Source organism: Saccopteryx leptura, chromosome 11 (genome assembly GCF_036850995.1).
Source record: "Saccopteryx leptura isolate mSacLep1 chromosome 11, mSacLep1_pri_phased_curated, whole genome shotgun sequence".
In the NCBI taxonomy this organism is placed as follows: Eukaryota; Metazoa; Chordata; class Mammalia; order Chiroptera; family Emballonuridae; genus Saccopteryx; species Saccopteryx leptura.
Window position 1 is genome coordinate 33,254,459 of NC_089513.1, and position 15,857 is coordinate 33,270,315.

The 15,857-nt window shown below is 39.5% G+C and overlaps 1 protein-coding gene across 14 annotated transcripts in view; it reads right to left on the bottom strand.

The window, feature by feature from the left end:
• The window catches only part of DTNA (dystrobrevin alpha), a 372,686-nt gene that overhangs the window by 196,672 nt on the left and 160,157 nt on the right, over window positions 1-15,857 (bottom strand). The gene's annotated exons all lie outside the window — the stretch shown is intronic.

Here is a 15,857-nt window from a genome sequence, read left to right on the forward strand (position 1 = left end):
CAATATATAACTATTTAGACAGGGGTACTGACCCCTTTTTCCTTAGTTTAAAAAAGAAAGACAGCTACCAACACAATAGCTGTCTGGTGTAAATGAATCAAAATTATACCTTTATTTTTGGTCATTTGGAAAAAAAGTATATATATTTTTGATGTGCTGCAGAATTTTAGTAATTAGTTTGTGTCATGAGATAAAAACGGTTGAAAATCATTGGCCTATGGAATAACAATGCTGATGACTAATTTCTACTGTTCTGACTTGTCTTATCTCTTTGTTCCTGTGAAGATTTTAGGAAAGCTCTGCGAACTGTTCCTTTCTTCACAGTGAGTCATCAAAGTTTGGTTCAAGCCCGCAATGGGGTCTGGGGGACAAATATCCTCTCTGAGGTGATTTGGTGATTTCTCAGACCTCTCTGTGAAAGTGACATTTGAGATGTGACAACTTTGAGGAATGGGGAGGAGGCCTCTGGGGCAAAAGGAAGAGCATATGTAAAATCTCTGAGCGGGGAGAGAGCCTGATGTGTTCGAGAAATGCAAGATCAGTGCGGCTAGGACACTGTGAGTAAAGAACTGGGGGTCATGGCATAAAAAGTGGGCGGGGACCAGGGCTTTGTGGCCATGCCAAGGATTCTGAAATTTATTCTAAGTGCAATGTGAAGCTGGGGAAGGATTTAAAACATGATAGTCACATACTCTAACTTTTAGTGTTAAAAGAACGCCTTGGCTATGGTGTGGAGAACGGGTAGTAGAAGGGCAAGTGGCTAAAGTGAAACCAGTATGGAGGCTGACTGGTGACGGTGGAATAAAATGCTGTCAGTGGAGATGATAAGAGGACACATGTGATATATATTTTGGAGGTAAAATGGACAGAAATCAGTCATAAATTAAATGTGGGGGGAGGGATAAGAATAGGGTGTAAGAAAAATTCCCAGTATTCTGCAATAAATGGAGGCACCATTTACTACAACACAGAAGGCGGATGCATGTGGGGGAATGAGTGAGGCGTGTGTGAGGGAAAGGAAGTGTTAAGTTTGAGATGTCTGTGAGGCATTAAACAGTCATGTCAAATAGGCTGTGTCTATATGTGCCTGAAGCCCTCAGGATAGGGCCTGAATGGAAATAAACATGTGGGAGCTGCAAGTACAAGGGGATTTTCTTTTAAAGCCCTAGGGATAAAAGAGCACAAGAAGAAAAGCAAAACTCCTCTCCAAGTCAGAGGGGAAACCTTGTGAGTGTGTTTCTAGAGAAAGCTAAGACAGGGAGATTTTCAGGAAGGTAGGGTTGGTCTTTGAGTTGAAAGCTATTGAGAGATTGAGTAAGATGAGAATAGAAAAAGAATTCATTGACTTGGGAATATGGAGATAATGATGTCCTTCATAAGAACCTTTTTTGTGGAATGGTGAGGGACAGGGGAAAATGCGAGGTGAAGAACTGATATTCCATGGTGAGAAAGGACAAAGACCAAAAGACCCTGTAATGAACACAAAGAATTGCAAGTGTACAGTTCAGAGCAGAAGAGCTGGAAGGGTATGTGGAATTTGGAGAATAGGATATAGTACTCTCTGCTTGTGGAAGTGGTTCAGTTTCTGAAGATAACTAGCTTCAATAGTCAAGGAAGTAGATAGCTGATGTCAAATGGAGGGATTTTTTTCCTGGATATAGATAAAATTAATTCATAGGCATACTACCATAATCAAGAGTGGAGATAAGAGTTGGAGTAGGATATGCATGTGACCTATATAGAGCCAAAATCCTAGAGGAGACAGAGCTGAGCTCTTTTTTCTGTGATCTAAGGCTAGGTAGGTTATGTACTCTTGGAAGTGCTGGTAGCTTTCTTTATCACCGTAGTGATAGAACCTCCTTAAGTATTAACCCAATGCCAGAGGAAAACAGAGCTGAGGAAGGGGAAAGACAAAGTCCTGAGCATAATGTTTAATCCCTAAATCTACCCTTTTCTGAAACCTGACCCTCTCTGTTTTATTAAACTAGCCTGAGTGGTTTTCTTCATCCCTCCCTCCCTCCCTCCCTCCCTCCCTCCCTCCCTCCCTCCGTCCCTCCCTCCCTCCCTCTCTTTCTTCTTTCTTTCTTTCTTTCTTTCTTTCTTTCTTTCTTTCTTTCTTTCTTTCTTTCTTTCTTCCTTCCTTCCTTCCTTCCTTCCTTCCTTCCTTCCTTCCTTCCTTCCTTCCTTCCTTCCTTCCTTCCTTCCTTCCTTTCTTTCTTTCTTCCTTTCTTTCTTTCTTCCTTTCTTCCTTTCTTCCTTTCTTTTTCTTTCCTTTTAATTCACTAGCACACACAAAGCATAAACTAATATGGATGTGTCTGTATCATGACAAGGAAAAACATGGAAATGTAACAGATTAGTTGTTTATCTACTCAACTTCCATCCGTTCATTTTTCTTTGCTGGCAGGACCATGGTCCATGAATCCACCATAGGTCTCAAGGAAAGCTCTAAGAGCGATTTTGAACTCATGTGTCACAAGAGGCACACTGGTATGCCTCAAGAATTTTGAAAACATGCAGTACCTGACTATTTAATCAGGGGCACTGACCTCTTTTCCCTTAATTGTCAAATAAAAAAAATGACAATAGCCAATACCATAATAGCTATCTAGTGTAAATGAATCAAAATTATACCTATTTTTTTTTCAGATTGGCAAAAAATATATTTTTAAATGTGCTGCAGAATATTAGTAATTAGTTTATGTGTGCCACGAGATGAAAAAGTTAAAAATTATTGGTTTAAGTCAATTACTGCTATTGCCATCCCCTTGCCAGTGATACCAGCAAAGTATGACGGATAATCCATCTGGGGAAATGCAGAGGGTTAAAGAGTGGGATAGTTAATTTTATGTGTTAACCTGACTGGGCTATGAGGTGCCCAGATACTTCATTAAACATGATTCTGGGTGTGTCTGTGAGGGTGTTTCTGGAACAGATTAACATTTGGATTGGTAGATTTAATAAAGCAGATTGCTCACCCCAGTGTGGGTGAGTCTTACCCAATTTGTTGAACATCTGAGTAGAACTAAACTCTGAGCAAGAATGAATTTTCTCTCCGCCTGATGGTTTTCGAGTTGGGACATTGGTCTTCTCTTGCCTTCAGACTCAGACTGAAACTTACTTCATCGGCTTTCTTGGTTGTCAGGTCTTTAGACTACAGATCTAGAAACTGCTCAGCCTCCAGAATTAGGTGAGCCAATTCTTCAGAATAAATCTCCTTCTATGTCTATCCTGTTGGTTCTGCTTCTCTGGAGAACTCTGACACAAGCAATGCCCCTCAAAAATTCATGTTCACCAAAAATCTCTCAATGTGACTTGATTTGGAAATAGAGTCTTTGTGGATGTAACTAGTTAAGGACCAAGATGACATCACACTGGATTAGGGTGGACCCTAAATCCAATGACTGGTATCCTTGTAAGAAGAGGAGATGGCACAGAGAGGTACACACACAGGGAGAAGGCCATGTGAAGGTGGAGGTGAAGGATGGAGTGATGTAGGTACAAGCCAAAGAAGCCAATGACTGCTGGAGCCACCAGAAGTTAGGAAGAGGCAAGGCAGGATCTTGCCTTCAGAAGGAGCACGGCCTTGCCAACACTATGATTTCAGACTTTCCTCTTACAGAACTAAGAGAGAATATTCCTGTTGTGTTACGTCACCAAGTTTGTGGTAAGTTGTTATAGCTGCCCTGGGAGACTAATATATGGAATTTCTGAGAAAGGTCTTTTCACTCAATAAACAAACAAACAAACAAACACAAACAAAAAATGACTCACAGAAAGAAACCAAAAGTTGGCAGATGAGGGAATGGAAAATGTCCTGTACGGTTGGGGCACAGGCTGAGTGGTGAGCCTAGGCCCAAGAAGAGCCCGACTAGGTTGTAGGGCTCAGTTCATCATCACTGGAAGGGTTGAAAAGTAGTAATGCTAGATTACAGGAAGGACAGGTCAAGGTAATTATAAATCCAAAAGCAAAATCACTGCCTGTTGCTAGATGATGGAGTCCTTTTTATGCAAGTGTTGGCTACAGTGAATTGTCTGCTCCCTGTTTTGGCTTATCAACATACCCAGGGGGTGCTGCACTGCCCAGGCCTAACTGCTGCCCTTGTGTTTCCGGTAACTCAGATTCACTGAGACACAGTAATAAGCAGATGAAAGGGCTTCCCCAAAAGGAAAACTTAGCCTGTTAACCCCTTTAAATGAGGACAGTGCCACCTCAGGCACTCTCTATGCCACACATCAAAACTTTGGTGCACAATTTGACCTTTTCTATGCCGTAAATCCTGTCCTGAAATCTCACCTTACCCACCGAAATTATCTTCCCAAGAGGGACTTTTAAAAGTTGAATTTTCTTTTTCAGAAACCCCTTGTCTCCCTCTAACAATGTCATCTCTTGTCCAATCCACACCCCCAGAACCCAGCTGATTCACTCTAGATTTTGGGTGGGATAAATAGCTATAATTATCTCTGCATTTTATTAGGACCCCCTGGAGATACAGAGGGAGGGTGATGAGGTATTTTTGGACAAAGGAGCATGGCGACTTGGGAGGATATGATCGTTGATGTCTCATCTACTTTGAATTCAGGGTCCACTACTTGCTGACTGCATGACCTTGAGCAAGGTCAAGTTACTTAACCTTCTGAGCCTTAAGTTCATTATCTAGGATAATAATTTCATTAATTAGGATAATACGGAAATAGGTAACACATGGATAGTAAGTACCTCATGTGGAGTCTGGTACAGAGTAACCGTAGCTCTTAGTATTTTAGAACAGGGGTTCTTAACCTTGGTACTGTTTGACACTTCGAGATAGATACATTCTTTCCTTTGGGAGACTCTTCAGAAGTTGTAGGATGTATAGCAGCAGTGTGACTTCTATTCACTAGATCCAAATAGCATTCCAAACCTCCTATCCCTGAGGCATGATAATCAAAAATTTTTCTAGATTTTGTCAAAGTTCCTGGAGGGGCAAAGTTGCCCCTGGTTAAGCACCATTGCTTTAGAGTCAGGTGGAAAGGGCTTTGTACACTTCTCAAGAAATGGTCCTAGCTGATTTTCTTTTCTGCCTATGTGTAGGGCACAGTCCCCACAAATGATTTTTCTTATTGAGTAGTGACATTTTTCTTACTTAAATGGGAAACCATTCTTTTTTCCCAAGCACTGAAGTGTGTATCTTGTCTGGGGTACTTGTTCACATTTCCCGCTTGATGGGTACAAGATGTTGAGCTAATGGTAGGGCATGAGGATGGGGTCTGGCAGCTGAATTTCCAATGCTGGTGTTTCTTTGATGTCTTGTTTTTCACCTCAATAATTCATGCTAATTTTTCTTTCAACTCAATAGTATATTTATTACTGTTTTCAGAAAACTGTAATGTCTCCCTTCCGCTTTAGTTGAGTAAAACATTTTAACAAGGGGCAATAATTCTTCCTAGGACTCTGAAGCCTGGGTATACAACTGAATAGGCTGGTTAGAACAGAATGGAATTAAAGGTGCACTTGGAGTTGTTTTGTTTTTTTCTATAGAAAGTATCAGGTATTTTCTGGGTTAATTTTATCATTCAGCTAGAAGTCCTCTTACTCTACCCATTTTTACTTTGCTTCTATCTTGCTTTTAAAACAATGGTTTTTCAAAGGGAGAGAAGTGTCTCAGATTCCTTAAAAACTCAACTTGAAAAAGATTATACTACCGAAGAATGAAGTAAATGCTGTAATATTTTCCTAAAACCATTGAACAATCAGAATCATAAACATTTGGGAAAAGTTGTTTGGGAGCCTAAGTCCTAGAAAACTCTTTGTTCTGTATCCTGTAAAAATTATATCAAAGATGTTAGGGTCCAGTCCCTTTGCTTCTCCGGTCATTCTCTGAACCCCTATTAGGGCCCAGGGAAGGACATTATTTTTATGATGTAATGAGCTATTTCTGAGAAAGCTAGTGTTTCACCAGCCCATTAGAAATGTCTGGGATGGTTAGGGAAGAATTAAGGCTTGGGTCACCCAGCTGCAACTAATGTCAATATTTTAGTTATTCACTGATGCTCTTCAGACTCATAGACTCACCTCTACTGGTTACTAGGCAACCATAGCTTATTGCAGCTAGTATACATTAAGCATGAACTTAATGTGTGAGTATGAAAGGAATTGAGTATTTTAATGAGAAGGCAATCATGAACTAAACTAGACTATTATCTTTGTTATTAGGTAAGACCAAATATGAAGGTCTTAAGCATCTTTTAGAAAATGGATTAATAATTTTATTGAATAGCTTTTGTGCTTACAGGTGACAACCCTACACACACAGCCTACAGCTGGATGACATGGAAAATGTCAGAGTCATTTTTATCAGGTAGAGAAATTCCTTTTCAGAACTGAGCTCTGACTGATTCACAAGCTCTGCTTCTTAGGCCCTTTCACTCCTTGTACTGTAAGAAGGAAGAATCCAAGAGAGAATGACAAAGTTTTAATATTAGGGTAAGTTAACCATTGTGCTTAATGTCTGCAAATGTTTCTTGCCAAAGAGAATTCAAGGTGCTGTGGAAACGTGCCAGGGATCCCAGTAGTGGCATGCTTTCTCTTCCTCAGGATGGCACCCTTGGCCATGGAGGAGGTATGTGAACTCAGGGGGCCTGAATCTGTGGCAGTTTATAATGGGGGTCTAGTCGACTGAAGTCATGAGAGTCTCATTTGTGGTGGCTGAACGGGAAGAATGTAGCCTTATCTGAATGTAGTAAGGCTTTTTTTTTTTTCTCTCTCCAAATGTGCCTTCTATAAATGCTACTAACCTAGGAAGAAATTCAACTTCAGAAGGGAAACCTTGTGATACTGGGGTTTATGTATATATTAGGAAGGAATGGAATAATAATAAAAACCTCTTTTTAGAAAAAGACAGCCACCTTACTTATCTATTCAACTAGAGTTGATAGAAAAAAATAGATGCATTTATCTGAGTCTGAAGGCATATTATAAACACACACAATCACTGTAAAATGTCTAGCCCATTGTTATAGAATTGTTAGGAATTAACAGAATAGGGAGGTACATTATTTCTCTGCTTTGAAACCATCATATTCAAGGTTTAAAATTTTGCTAAAATGAACTATACAGATTTAAAAGTCTAGTTTTAAAAGTAAAAAAAAGTTACAAAAGTCAATTGATGATTAAAATACAAGCTAAAACAATAAACTGTCACTCATATGAGCACATTAACACTAAAGCTCATTATTATTAACTTTTGTAAACCCACCACAATCCTTAATTTTTGACAGGAAAATATTGCTCCATTGATTCTTTTGTTGTTCAAAGTTTTAAAAAATAATACTTACATAAGATAAATAACATTATTCAAACTCTTCTGGGGAAATAAAAGGGCCACTAACCAACAAGAGACAACTTAACAAGTCAGGGACATACCTAGGAATATTAATGAATTTATTATTTTTTTTAATACTGTATACCATATCTTACTCAAAGGTAGACACAGCAGTGTACATATGTTTATATACTCATTCTTCTAAAAATTCTTTTTCACTTTTGTATTGTTAAGAAGCTATCCATACAATAGTAGCAGACCAAAGACATTGATATGTATCTTTTTATTTTAATATATCAAGAATTTATAGAACACACAGTTTTACATTTTTAAAAGAAGTGAATATTTTAAAATCAATTTTGGTGCCTTTTTAAAAAATTTAATTTAATTTAATTTTTTTTGTATTTTTCTTAAGTGAGAAGCAGGGAAGCAGAGAGACAGACCCCCACATGCGCCAACTGGGATCCAGCTGGAAAGCCCACTAGGGGGCGATGCTCTGCTCATCTGGGGTGGTTGCTCTGTTGCAACCAGAGCCATTTTAACGCCTGAGGCAGAGGCCATGGTGCCATCGTCGGTGCCCGGGCCAACTTGCTCCAGTTGGAGCCTTGGCTGCAGGAGGGGAAGAAAGAGAGAAAAGAGAGAGGGGGAAGGGTGGAGAAGCAGATGGTTGCTTCTTCTATGTGCCTTGACCAGGAATCAAACCTGGGACATTCACATGCCTGGCCGACGCTCTACACCAGGGGTCCCCAAACTACGGCCCGCGGGCCACATGTGGCCCCCTGAGGCCATTTATCCAGCCCCCGCCGCACTTCCGGAAGGGGCACCTGTTTCATTAGTGGTCAGTGAGAGGAGCATAGTTCCCATTGAAATACTGGTCAGTTTGTTGATTGAAATTTACTTATTCTTTATTTTAAATATTGTATTTGTTTCTGTTTTGTTTTTTTTACTTTAAAATAAGATATGTGCAGTGTGCATAGGGATTTGTTCATAGTTTTTTTTTACAGTCCGGCCCTCCAACAGTCTGAGGGACAGTGAACTGGCCCCCTGTGTAAAAAGTTTGGGGACCCCTGCTCTACACTGAACCAAGTGGCCAGAGCCTTGGTGCCCTTTTTAGCATCATAGTATGCTTGTCATTGCCTGGATTATTTTGGTATTCCCATGAAAGGGCAGTATGGGTTGTCATATAATGAAATATTCACCATCATGCACACAAGACAGTAAGCAGGATGCAGTCCAGGAAGACAATTATTGTTTTGCTCAGCCATATGTTCTGCATTTACTTAACTCTCAATAAGTTCTTGATGAATAGTAAACTTACTTCTACATATAATAAAACGAAAATCAACCTCATTTTCTCAGTCTCTTCTCCTTAGACTCAAAACTTCTCTTGGGGTAAAGTAAGATCAAGAACATAGGAATACTGGCTCTGGCCAGTTGGCTCAGCGGTAGAGCGTCGGCCTGGCATGCAGAAGTCCCGGGTTCGATTCCCGGCCAGGGCACACAGGAGATGCGCCCACTTGCTTCTCCACCCCTCCCCCTCTCCCTCCTCTCTGTCTCTCTCTTCCCCTCCCGCAGCCGAGGCTCCATTGGAGCAAAGATGGCCTGGGCGCTGGGGATGGCTCCTTGGCCTCTGTCTCAGGCGCTAGAGTGGCTCTGGTCGCAACAGAGCGATGCCCCGGAGGGGCAGAGCATCGCCCCCTGGTGGGCAGAGCGTCGCCCCTGGTGGGCGTGCCGGGTGGATCCAGGTTGGGCACATGCGGGAGTCTGTCTGACTGTCTCTCCCTGTTTCCAGCTTCGGAAAAATACAAAAAAAAATAATAATAAAAAATAAAAAAGAACATAGGAATACTGACTTATTTGTTGTATGGTAGAGAGTAATTAGACTCAGATAAGTCTTAATTGCGGCTTTGATGCTATTATTGGGATAGTACTTATCTTCTCTGGGCCTCAGTTTCTTCAAATGTAAGATTAGGGTTGCTATTGTATGAATGTGTCCCCCGCCCAAGATTCATATGTTGAAATCCTAATGCCCAATGTGATAGTATTAGGAGGTAAAGCCTCTGGAAGGTGACTAGGTCATGGATGTGAGCCTTTATGAATAGGATTAGTGCTCTTATAAGAGAGACCCCAGAGAGCTCCATAGCCCCTTCCGCCATGTGAAGAGGGATCCAGCTATGAACCAGGAAGAAGGCTCATACCAGAACACGCCATCCTGGCACTTTGATCTTGTACTTGCTGCCTCCAGACTGAGAAATAAATTTCTTTTATAAGCTACTCAGTCTCTGGTATTTTGTTATAGCAGCCCAAATGGACTAAGACAAGGGTCTAGGACAGACTTCTGAAATCTGCCTTCGGATGATGAAATTCTATAATTCTAATCTCTGGCAAATTTAACTAGGATATTATCTAGAATAATTATATCTTATTAATCTCAGGTTCACTGGTGCCTAACACAGAGCCAGTGAACTTAAGAGATATATAATATATATTTTAAAAAACACAAAATGAATGATCATTCCAGGTATAAATGTGTCCTAGACATCATTAGAATTTTTCACACAAAGAAGAAATTCTACCCTAAGGATACTGTTTTTTTTTTTTTAAATTAAAATGAAGCCAGAAGATAGTTGTTTTTAAAAATTTTGAGTTTTATTCATATTATTATTTTTATACATGATACTTGTATAGTGTGATCTAAAAAACTTAGAACACATTTACATACTCTCTTATGAAGTGCTAACAGTATCACTATGTTTAGGAAAATTTTAATTCTGTATCCTAAACAAACCCTTTCATAATTATTTATAAATATTCATTAATATATATTCTTAAAGAGGAAAACGGAAGAGAGAATCCTTGCTTTTAAGCTCTCATCACTCGTGGTGACTCCAATAACTTTGAGCCCTAAACTTCTATTAGTCTACGGTTTTAGACATCATCATTTCTAGGCATATGCTCACATCAGTAAATAAAGTTTTTGTATAAATAGGTCTCAGAGCCAGAAGATACTACATTGCTACATCTTTTAAGTTGTTGTTACACAAAAATAGTGCTAATTTTAGCATCAACCTAATCATAAACTTATTTGCCAATGAGAAAAAGATCTGTAGACTTATAAATAGCTTACTCCTCAGGAAATATTTTATTATTATTTTTTTTTCTTTTGTATTTTTCTAAAGTTGGAAACGGAGAGGCAGTCAGACAGATTCCCGCATGCGCTCAACCGAGATCCACCCGGCATGCCCACCAGGGGGCGATGCTCTGCCCACCTGGGGCTTCGCTCTGTTGTGACCAGAGCCATTCTAGCACCTGAGGCAGAGGCCATGGAGCCATCCTCAGCGCTTGGGCCAACTTTGCTCCAATGGAGCCTTGGCTGCAGGAGGGGAAGAGAGAGACAGAGAGGAAGAAGAGGGGGAGGGGTGGAGAAGCAGATGGGCGCTTCTCCTGTGTGCCCTGGCTGGGAATCGAACCCAGGACTCCTCGCCAGGCCAACACTCTACCACTGAGCCAACCGGCCAGGGCCTCAGGAAATATTTTAAATAGAAAGTTCTAGCATTATCTTACACATATATTTTTATAGGACTAAACTGGAAGTGCTTTTTGAGTGTCAGTTTGCTGCAGTGGAAAGATATGGCTGAACATTCTTGTTCTGCCATTTAGCAGAAATATGAGATTGGCAAGTTACCTTGGGTTTTGAAACCCTAGTTTTCTTATCTAAATAAGAAGAAAAATGACAGCTAATTTGGGGGGTTCTGATGAAAATTATATATGGTAATGTTTGTGTGGAGCATCTGCTTTGGTGCTTGGTGCAAAGTGGCACAGGGACTCTCTGTGAGGTCCTTTCCCCCTAATGGACTCTCTTTTCTGCTTGTCATGGCTGACGTGTTATAACTTTCACCACGCTGGCACCACTCAAGCATATCTCAAATATGACCCTCCATCCTTCATCCAACACCAAAAAGGAGATGACTTTTAGCTTGGTACAGGAGACTCAAAGATGAAAAAAAACTTGTCCTTGATAAAAATTTCAGAGGGAGGACAAGTGAGTAACATGAAAATTTTCACATGAGCCCATGAGTGATTGAATGAGACTGCTTTTCTTTTTGTTGTTTATAATAAGAGCTGATCTAGAAATGACCCAAAGGGTTAGGTGAATTCAGAGACAGGACTAATAACTGTTGACTCTGGACGGATTTAACAGTGACTTCACTGAACCGGTAACAATGACTGGATATTACAAGTCGCTGAAGAGTGCATGTATGTTTGTGGGGGAGGAGGATTTGGAGAGTGGTGTGGATGTGAGGAGAGTCTAGGCAGAAAAACAGTGTGAGCAAAAGTAAAGGCACAAAGAGCATGGTTTAGAGAAGGCAGATCATTCCTATGTTAGCAAAGGTCAACTGATGAGCAGAAAGGAAGGCAGTGAGACTCAAGAGGTCTGTTGTGCCTGTATTATGCATGACATGCTAAGGAGTACAGGACACGTATTTTGTTCTGCAGTTGATGAGGCAGCCCACACTGGTTTGGAGATAAAAGTAGGCGGTGGTAATTAGGTCATATTGGCTACTGTTGACTAGGCACTTATTATGTGCCAGGAGCTTTACTTTGTTGTTTTATGGATATTATTTTCTTGTCCTCACAACAAATTGGACATATCTTTTCAGGTGGTGAATCTGAGGTTCAGAGGGTTGAAGTAACCTGCTGCTCAAGATTACACATTTTTCAATTAAGTAAATGGCATGAAGGGACAATAAGATATTTAAAATATTAATTTTAGAACAAACCATTATAGAATGAAAATAATGAAATATGGCCTGACCAGGCAGTAGTGCAATAAATAGAGTGTCAGCTTGGGACGCTGAGGACCCAGGTTCGAAACCCGAAGATCACCAGCTTAAGCATAGGATCATAGACCTGACCCCATGGTCACTGGCTTGAGCCCAAAGGTCACTGGCTTGAAACCCAAAGTCGCTGGCTCGAGCTCAAGGTCCCTGGCTTGAGCAAGGGGTTACTTGCTCGACTGGAGGCCCCCCATGGTCAAGGCACATATGAGAAAGCAATCAATGTATAACTAAGGTGCTGCAACTATGAGTTGATGTTTCTCATCTCTCTCCCTTCCTGTATGTCCCTATCTGTCCCTCTCACTTGCTTGCTCTCTCTCTCTCCCTCTCTTGCAATCAATCAATCAATCAATCAATAAAAAATAATGAAACCTGAATGTAAATTAGTTAGGCAGCAATGTTTTAAAAGGAAGAGTATAGGAACACTGAAAAGAGGGAATCTGTGTTCAAAGCAAGGCTATTCAAGTTTTCAGAACTATCTCTTATTACATGTGTATTCTGAAGTGACTTAAGTTTGTTAATAATAAACAGTATTGCCTTGGTGTTTTAAAACTATTTGATGACTATATTACATGAGAGACAGTACAGTATAATAATTAAGTGTTCAGGCTAGGAAACTAGATTGTTTAGACTTGAATTTCTCCTCATCTTACTGAACTTTGGAAGGTTATCTATCTTTTTGGAGTCCTAGTTTGCTCATACTTAAAAAAGGAAATAATAATATTACCTATGTCATGGGGTTAAGAATTAAATGAGTATATGTTTATATAGAACAGTGTTTTGATATAAAGGAGGAACTCAGTAAACATCCATTTGTGTTGCTGTGTGCCTTTGTCCTTAGTCACTAATCATTTATTTAAAAATTATATACGGTGTGCCAAGCACTGGGCTAGTTTCCAGGGATACAAAGATAACTGATGATTTCCGCCTTTAAACACATTTGATTTTTCCCACATTATACTCTGTGATTCAGGAATACTACCGACTACATTTTGATTAAAGCATTTTCCCAGACTATTTGCGCACCAGTGATTCAAAATCTCTATTCATAATGTTGCTCTCTATTCCTTCAGTCCTTTTTCCCCCTCCTCTGAAAGGGCATGTAGATATGTTTAGCCTGAGTTATCTTTTAAGAAAGGTTGCTTCCATTGATCAGGCAACATTATGAACTCAGTGAGATTATGTCAGTTGTTTCCTACTACTTATGTGTACCAAACCCTCAGAATTTGAGGGTTTGCACCACTGTCTCAGGAGTCCCTTCCTTGTTAATTTACTTATGTGGGATGTAGTATCTATTAGTAGTGGATGTATTTCTCTCCCCAACAGTATTTTTTTAAACACATGACTTTATAAAGCCTTATTTCTTTAAGCTGGAGAGAAATGTTAATGATTAGAATTTTCAGTACTATATCAAATTATGGGATACATGTTTTGAGAACATCAATTATTCACTGCATCTTAGACCACACCATAAAGCTACTCATCCTTGTGTCTCCTAATTTTAGGTTATTAAGGGGTCCAAGTAATTCTTTTAATAATGGCATTTTCACATTGCCCCTAAAGAATTGTCAATTAGGCATTACAGCTTAACATTAACATTGATTGAACAGATGAAAACTGTTGGTAGGAGGGAATACCATGTCCTTTTGAGTGTAGCCACAATATATTAAAATAGACAGATGAGCAGTCACAATGACCTCTGAGAAAAGATTGAAAAGGGAAATGTTTACATAAATAAATAGAAGGAAATGAAAATAGCAAGGCACTTACATTTAAAATAACCTAGTAAAGTGCCAAAATAATTAAGTGAAAAGGTGCTCTAATACCAAGGAAGCCCTTTAGAGTGAGTGAGATTGTTGGGACTCTGGTGAACCTGTCAGAAAAGACAGACACTGGCATCCTGATCACTGGCTTTCCAATATACTCAGTATTTCTTATAAGAAATGTGAAATGTCAGATCATCAGGCATTCCATAGCAAATAACCATTACTGAGAGAGAGGTTGGATCCACAAGATAGATCTGAAGCTCTAAGTTTATGTGTGAATGCAGGAATGAGAGGGATGCCCTAGGAAGAGGTTCTTATATCATCTACAGAGAAGTTTATGAAATGTAAACATTAAAAAAGAAAAAATCATATTTGGTACCTATCTGAAAAATTTAAAAATCTTATTAATTTGCTAAGCAAGATGGGAATATTAACAATGATTGTAGTAACAGCAGCAAATTAACACTACAACACTGCATAGCTTTAAATATATTGATTTTTTTTTTTCAGCATAAGAAACTCAACTTTACAGTTAACTCAAAATTTATTTCCTGAGACTCACTTATTTTCCTTGGGAGAAACAAGTGATCTCTGTTCACTCTTTCTTCCAATGATTTTGAGAGAAATGAAATGAGTACTGATTGGTTGGTTAGGATTTAAATAAGAAAAGAGAAAACATTAAATATTATTTAAAATGGGATATAATCCAGGGAAATGGTTACACAGATGATGGAAGAATGGAGAAACTAAACCGGGCGTGAATATTAGCAGCAGCAGGAAGACAAGTCTCAAGGGACAAAGGAAAAAGGTGGTATTACTAGAGCTCAGGTTTAAAGCCATTGTGGCGAGCTGGAGGCAACAGAGGCTGGGTCAGGGTGCTGGAGTACTCAGCCCGTAGGGATCAGACCCCGAGAAACAGCAGAGTAGGAGCAGGACAAGGACAATCAGAAAATAGAGAGTGAAGTAAATAAGTTTTCCATTTTCAGTTTCTCCTCCAGAGTAATGTTACACTAGACAAATTGATTTACTGATATTTTTAAAGGGTATGAAGTTTAGCGCCTGGGAACTGAATTCAACCAACATCTTGTAAATAAATAAAATCACCATTTTAGTTCCACATACAATCCCAGTAAAGCAAATTTACACACCCTTAAGATTATGAGAGAATTATCCACTGTCATTTTGAAGTTAATCAAAGTATGAAGAAAGCATCACTGTCTTTTGGGTTAGATTTAGACAAGAATCAATGTTCTGTCAGTTGCATCGTGTTTTACTTAGAATTGTGAATAGAGGTATATTCTGATGTTCTGGAAATCACCGTTCTCTTAAGTAGATAGTAGAGTCACGCTGTGAAAACCGAACCAAGGACGAGATGGAAAGACACGCAATTTCCTCAGTGAAACCACTACTGCCTCCCTCCATTCGTCCCCCAACTGCTGTGAAATGTCAGTGGCATATTGCAGACTAATTGTAAAGCGCCGATTTGCAGGCTCATGTCTTTTGACGCATGGAATGGTAATTATGTATGATGATGTAAAAAATACTTATCCATCCATTTAATGGCTAGGCAAAACAAAGCTTAATGTGCACATGTGAGCATGTGTGAATACTTAATCGTATACAGCAATTTAGAAACTGCACCTCGCCGAAACCATGGCTTACTTTAAGCATTATGCACACTCTCCCTATGGGCAGTCTTGGAAATGTTAGCCTTTTCTCCCACACAGACTTGCTAATGATTAAACTGCCATTACCATCATCAATTTTTCCTCTCGTTTATGCCATTAAGCACAGTTTTGTCTCATTTTGGCTTATTACTCGGATACTAAATGCATTAATGTATTTTTAAAATTAGATGACCTTTAGCAAAGAATGAAGTATTATGGTATTTGCTTAACAGAAATCAGGAAGAGGTGGCAGGGCCATCTCTACACTTCACAGCTCACAGT